The sequence below is a fragment of the Tamandua tetradactyla genome, chromosome 12, assembly GCF_023851605.1.
Source record: "Tamandua tetradactyla isolate mTamTet1 chromosome 12, mTamTet1.pri, whole genome shotgun sequence".
NCBI classification, from domain to species: domain Eukaryota; kingdom Metazoa; phylum Chordata; class Mammalia; order Pilosa; family Myrmecophagidae; genus Tamandua; species Tamandua tetradactyla.
Window position 1 is genome coordinate 55,084,905 of NC_135338.1, and position 7,376 is coordinate 55,092,280.

At 36.5% G+C, this 7,376-nt stretch overlaps 1 pseudogene; it reads right to left on the reverse strand.

The window, feature by feature from the left end:
• Window positions 1-6,009: 6,009 nt before the first annotated feature.
• Window positions 6,010-6,801, reverse strand: LOC143651515 (ubiquitin-conjugating enzyme E2 W pseudogene; annotated as a pseudogene).
• Between the last annotated feature and the right edge of the window lie 575 nt (window positions 6,802-7,376).

Here is a 7,376-nt window from a genome sequence, read left to right on the forward strand (position 1 = left end):
ACATACACATGAACTTTAAGTGAGTACGTGAAAAGCTTTTCTTTAAGAACCAGCCACGAGAAACATTTTGTAAGGGAGGAAAACATCTTGTATGGGATGAAAACAGGACACCTAGCTGGAGCAATCCCACAAAGCTAGGCTGTTTTCAGCCTTGTCATGAGCTTTTCTGTCATTCTTATGTAATGTCAGCCATCAGGCGCTCTGCTATATTTCCCCCTTTTTTATTTTGAGTTATTATTAAATACATCATAGAATGTATTAAATGAGAAAAGGTTGGTTATTTTTAAACAACTTTAACAGAATGAACAGGATTTAGGCAAATACAAATGATTACAAAGTTATTGGGCCAGGTTTGCAAATTCAAGGAGGGAAACCATTGATTAGGACTGAGTTGAGAGATTCCATCAGAAATAGCTTGAAAATAATCATTGTGCAAACTAAGAGGTATGTTTTGAAGTTATTGTCTTAGAGACATTCCTAAAGATTGTACATTCTGGGTTAAGTTTCCCCTAAAAGGCTTTGGTATATGCAGTCTCATAGATTCCCATTTATATTGAGAGCTATTCCAAGGAAGAGCAGTAGCAAAAGAGATGTAAATAGCAGGATCTGGGTCATCCCAGGTACTTGGTGCTAGAACAGAAGATTTCAGATTATGAGCTTAACGGACATGCATTCCCAGCGCAGACATAAAGAAGGCCAGGAGAAGCAAAGTTATAGCTTCAACTGAATTATTAGACACAGTGGCTAAGTGTGCTAGAAATCTATTTTCTGGCATGTCAGTAGTCCCAGTTTGTTGTATTATGGTGGAAGCTTCCCTAAGTCACATTACAGTCTTTGTTGAATTTCTGTCACTTTATTTGACGCGAGTTGTTAATTCTCATCTTCTTCAGCAGCGGGATGAAGGTCTCTGGATCCTGGGTTGTCTTTGTCTGCGGCCTTCAGTTGAGTGTGGGCGATGGGAGGGCTTTCTTGGACAGGTCCATGGTAAGGTTTTACCAAACGCGCTGGAAGCCAGCGCACACCTGCAGGTGTAGAGACAAGCATATCCTCTTCCCCAGGTTAGCAGTGGAACTGGCCCCTCCCAGAGACTATCTTCCATTGGGTCCTTATAAAGTACTAGTGGGCTTGGTCCCTTATGTAGCATTAAAGAGTTTTCCATGGCTGTGTAGTCTAAAAATGTAAAGTGTGTAGGGCTTTATGTAATCTTTCCTTAGGGGAGAGTTGATCACCATCGTTTCCCCTTTTTTGTTTAAACAAGCATGTTTTTAAGAGGCCATGAGCATCTTTTATGATGGCTTGCCCCTGTGGATTATGTGGGATATCGGTGGAATATATAATATTCCAATACTGGAAGAAAAGTCGTAAAGCGTGAGAAACAAAGGCTGGCCCATATCTGTATTTATTTTGTTAGGTTTTCCTAAAAAGGAGAATGTTGGCCTTAACATGTTGACTTTTTTTGCCTGTATGCACAGAGGCAAAGATACAATAACAAAAGGTGTTAATCAGTGCAGTCATTTCGGCCTTACAATATTTTTCTGCATTTAACACTTAAATGTACATATTTTAGGCAGCCAAACACAGAAACATGCGTGATATCAGTTTGCCATAATTCATTTGCTTGTAAACCTCGGGATTGACTCCTCCAGAGAATGTAGGGCTAGAAACCTTTTAGCAGTCAGAACATGCTTTGATAATTTGCTTTGTCTCTGTGCCAGTGATAGGCAACATGTTTTTTGTAGAGCCCTTGCATTTTGATGGTAAAATTCACGTGAGGCAACAGCTTTGTGAAAAGAGAGATTTAGAGTGATATAGAGTTCGCCTGAGCATTGCCTTTGGTTAACGGCCCCAGAAGTTTAGTATGAGATTGAATATAAGTGACATATAGTTGAAATTTGTATTGACATAAGAGAGCTTGCAAAGTTAGGAAAAGAGCCTGCAAAGATTTATCAAGAGTTTCTTTTAACAAGGCTCTTTCAATGTTTTGTAGAACGTAGACTGTACATTCTGAGTTACTTACAATGTTTAAAGGCTTTGCAGAAAAATGTTGTAAGGCCGAAATGACTGCACTGATTTTTTCCTTCGGACTTGAGATATGTTGAGAAGAGGTAAAGGAATGCCAAGAATTGTTTTCCTTCTAGGTAAAAGTGGCTTTGCTGGTTTTTTTAGATCCATCTACAAAAACAGTTTGAACTGCTGTAAGCTGTTGGAGAGATAGGATACTGGGAATAATGAAAGTAAAGTTGGCAAACTTATGGAGTAATTAATGGGTAAGGATGATAAGATTTTTCCTGTGAAATCAGCTAGTGCTACCTGAAAATTTAAAGAAAATGATAATAAATGGTCAAGTTGTTTTTGGGTTAATTTAAGTTGTATGTAAGCAGGATTGTATTCAGACAGCTGACCCAGGTAGTGGTCCCTTGGTGATGATGGTTGCTAATAAACAATAATATGGACTAATAGAGCATTTAGGAAGGTGGGAAAGGAAAATTTATTCCAAACAGGATAGATTTGGAGTCAATTGTTTGAGAATCTCTGTGGGAGAATGTTGGGTGAAAACACAGAACAAGCATACTGGAAAGGAAGGAATGTAAGGAGAAAGATATTTCTGTTGGATGGAGTTTGCTACCAGCTGTAGTCTTTATTGGGCTTTCAGAGTCAAAGTACAAAGGGAATTGAGATTTATGAACCTTTTAATGTATTAAAGAGATGAGTTAAGTGATATGTAGGAACACTCAAGGAGGGTTTAATTCAATTGATAGCCCCCAGTAATTTTTGAAAATTATTTAAAGTTTTTAAGCAGGTGATTGAAATTTGTAAGTTTTGAAGTTTAACAGCTTGTTTTGTTAAAATGTATTTTAAGTATTTTCACAGAGAAGTGTGCTGAATTTCTTCAGGAGCTATTTTTAGACCAGTATTTGCTATTTTAATTTGTAAAACCACAAAGACCTTGTTAAGGATATCCTCATTTGGGGCTGTTAACAAAATGCCATCCATATAATGATAAAGACAATAATTTGGAAACTTATTTTGATTAGGCTATAAAGCCTGATGTGCAAAATATTGGTATATTGTGGGATTATTTAATTTTTTTGGTGGCAACACCTTCCATTGATATTTTTAAATAGGCTTATGGTTATTTAGTATTGGAATAGAGAAAGTAAACCGGTCCTTATTAGTGGGATGTAGGAGGATGATAATGAGTGGGACGACAATTGCTTACCCAAAAGATTTCTGAGGACAAGAGACTGAATCAGAGACAACCTTTGTTTTACTTCTCTCTCATGAGAAAGGGCACACACCAGACCAGCGGAAGCAGGCGAGCGCTCCGACTCTGCACAGTAATAAAGGTTATACAGGTCCCCTGATGCAATTGCCCCGCCCCCTGCTCGCCCGTCCCCCATTGGCTGGGCGTTGTGGGTTTACAGTCTTGAGCGTGAAAGCTAATCCAATTAGGAAGAGACGCGACTACAGTTACAGGCCGCTTGTTGACGTGGATTCAGGGAAGTGGACCCGCCTAGAGGAATGCTTGTGCTTATCGGACTTAAACGAGGAACCACGATGTGGGAGGTTTAGCATACAGGACGGCGGGGAGGTTGGGTTAGCCGATCCGAGCCATTTTGTTTCCTGAGAAAAGGCCATTTTCCCTATTTATCTCAGTAAAAAAGCAGTCTTTTACATTTATGATGATTAAAGGTCACTCCTTTGGTATTATAGTCAGGTTAGACAGTCCCCATAGAAAGGAACCCATAGGTTGTAATAAATTATGATTTGCCATAAATTATGTAATAATTTCCATTTTTCAGATTTTTTTGGAATTGCAAAAATAGGAGTATTCCAGGGGCTTGTAGATGGTTTTATATGCCTAGCTTTAAGTTGTTTTCTCTTTTTTTTTTTTGGCATGAGCAGGCGTCGGGAATCGAGCCCAGGTCTTCCGCATGGCAGGCGGGAACTCTGCCACTGAGCATCCGTTGCCCACCCTTAAGTTGTTTTATAACAAGCAGTTTAGTTTAAATTAACTTCTCCCTTTTAATGGCCACTGCTCCACCCAAACAGGTTTGGTAGTTAGCCACCTTAAGGGTGGAGGAGGAATGAGCAGTGACCACTGGACAAAGGGCGTAGTCTGGGTGGTTAAATTCCACTGAGTTAATACATTGTTTCCTCATAGGTTTAAAGGTACTGGCAAAATATAGAGTTGAATATGTTTAATTTGCTTATTATGTCCTTGACGCGAATATTTTAAAGCTTTGTAAGGAAGTTTGTGGTAAGAAGATTTACTTTAAACAACCCAAATGAGGGAACAATTGGCCTAATAATCCAGTGAGATGATTCTTTTTTTTTTTTATATAGCCAAGGACATGATAAAGTATAAGTTATTTTGATAAAACATAGGCTTTCTGCTTTTTAAGTTGATTATTTAAAAAATAATTTTATGGCTTCATATTAAACCAGAGAAAACTAAATTTTAGTTTTGCATTAGTATATTATTTAATATTAAAGCTTTAGAGATTTTGTAAATAGACATTAATTTTTTTTAACTTTGACCATAATTTCCTTTTTTATAAACCTTCAGAAACTTATTATATCTATTCAGGCCTTATCTTATACCTTCCTCATTGTTGTAACAGCATTTATTTATTTATTTTAGGACAAAACTACTTTTTTTTAATAAAAACACATTTTGTATATTTTTCATATTAAGTTATTAAAATTATTTTGGGAAATGTCTTTAAGCAAACATTTCACCACATACAATTACCACCAAAATTAAACTTGTCAGAATAATGTCAGATTCTTAAAATGCTTTAGTCAATGCATATTTGAAACATTAATATGCATTTTTAATAAAGATTGATGGCACATATAGATATTTGTTTTTTTAAAAAATTGTATTTCTTTAAAGTTTTATGATTGCTATATAATCTTTTAAAAACCTGAATAAAAAGCAACTCATTTTATTCGTGGCTTTTTACAAAATGAATTTAATTATAAGACTCTATTGAAATTTAAAGTTTCATTTTTAGGCTATTTCTTATGGATGTTTAATTCATGCAATGGTTAAGTTTTAATTAGCTGATGTGCCTGGGCCCAGGTAGTCCCCTGGGAACTGAGAGGGGCTTCCTGGGACCTAGATAACTTTATTAAAGTACATCTCCTTCTGGGAGGATAGCCAGTCCTCCCAGCTTGAGTGCACATTTTTTTTTTTCTCTGTCAAAAATGTATTTCTTATTTTATAGTAGTACAGGATTGAAGGACAAGATAATACTTACAAGTAAAGAAAATTTACAAGAAAAAAACTTGACAAAAGTTTTTCAGTTAAAGTATTGTAACATTCAAACTTAACTCAAAACAATAGTAAGAAGATTGCAAACAAAAATGTTTATGGATTTTTCAAACATAAATAAGTGAAATAGTGTTTAGGCAGTAGGGCTCATGCTGATGGCTAGCAGGAAGTAACAGCGTGTAATCTACTTGGAAAAATCTTTAATGTATAAATAACAAGCCCAAATTATGGACTGCAGCAATTCAGTCATCACTGCCATTTTTCTTCCAAAATAAAGCCTTGATTAAACCATTCATACCCTAATTACTCATACCTTTACTTCAGAGACTGAGGAACTATATACAATAAACAAGTTTCTTTTCACCATAGGGATAACATATTGTACCTCTCTGCCAATGTTACTTGAAAACCTTCCATGTCAAAACAATTTGACAGCAGATATAAACAGTTCAATAAATACGCAATGATCTTTCATTACAATCCTTTACAGACACATGTTAATTCATGCTGTTAACCTTAGGATCACTGTGCATAGAATCCAAATATAAACAGTTAGGGTGACTTTCAAAGTAATGTTGGATCCCTCACTTTATTAATAATCCCACTATATACCCAATAAATTCATTTCATAGGCCCTATCATGCATTAATCATTTGGTGGCAGGAGTTAATGACAACTTTTCCTGTTACAAAGTCCATTGCTGGCAATGAACGTCCCAGAACCGCCAAGGATGTCATTGTTATTGCACAATACATGGGGACCTGGAACTTTTCCAAAAGCTTAAAAAAATAAAAATAAAAAATGGAATTATATTTGACATTTCCTGACACCTGCATTAATACTGTATGACTAATAAAAGCATGTCAGTTGCCTGGACTGAACCAGCAATCAACATCGCCCAGAATGCACACGAGTAAAAATGCAGTAAAAGGAAGTAGTCTTCATTGCCTATAGGTCACTTCCAGTCAAAGGTTAAAGTTCAAAGACTGAATGATCAAAGTGCTCATTTTCTCAGTAGGACTATCTTCTGCTAGGAGGATGATAACAGTGGCATCAACAAGTATCATCATGATACCACCATTTTGTTTTCTTTAGATTCTTGTTACATGTTCGAACATAAAAAGAATTATCTGGTGGTCGTCTCTTTTCTTTGCAGCTGGAAAGCATGCTAATAATGCTAAGACAAACTGACTGGACTGAGAGCGTTGGGGACCAGTCTTCTGTTAGAATGGATAAACAGATATGACCATTGCTATAAACATGAGGATGAACAGGAATATTTTCACCAGTAAACGTGACCTGAGGAAAGTCAAAAGGATATCGACTACTGAACTTAAATAGAAGCTGAAATTTTTCCCCTTCATATAAGGTACCTGGTGCACCTTCCATGTCTACGATCCACTGTGTAATTGAATTTTGCACACTCTTTTCATTTAAAGTCATCCCAGGAGGTGGGTCATTTTGCAAAGCCAACAGCTCTTTCTGTAGTCGTTTCTGCATTGACGCCATGATGGAACCATCCCCCCTTGAGTGCACATTTTAACAATTTCTTACTAAGGTCACACAGTAGAGTACCCAGGAGCCCATTTGCTTTAACGGTAATTTGCCTGCCAATATTTTGAACGGCTTGTTGGGTACAGCCTTCTTGAAATTCTAATCACTAAATATTATATTGAGCAGGAGTTACAATTGTTTTAACAAGAGTTTTTCCATCCCATGGGCACATTTGATAACCATGAGCAATGGATTCTACAGTTTCTTTTATAAAGGAGCCTTGAAGTCCATTTTTTTTCTTGATTCAACCTCAGATTGTTCATTACAAGTGTATAGAAACACTACAGATTTTTAAGTGTTGATCTTGTAACCTGCCACTTTGCTGTACTCATTTATTAGCTCTAATAATTTTGATGGGGATTTTTTGGGTTTTCAACATATAGTATCATATCATCTGCAGACAGTGACAGTTTTATTTCTTCCTTTCCAATTTTGATGCTTTGTATTTCTTTTTCTTCTCTAATTGCTCTGGCTAGAACTTCCAACACAATGTTGAATAACAGTGGTGATATGGACATCCTTGCCTTGTTCCTGATCTTAG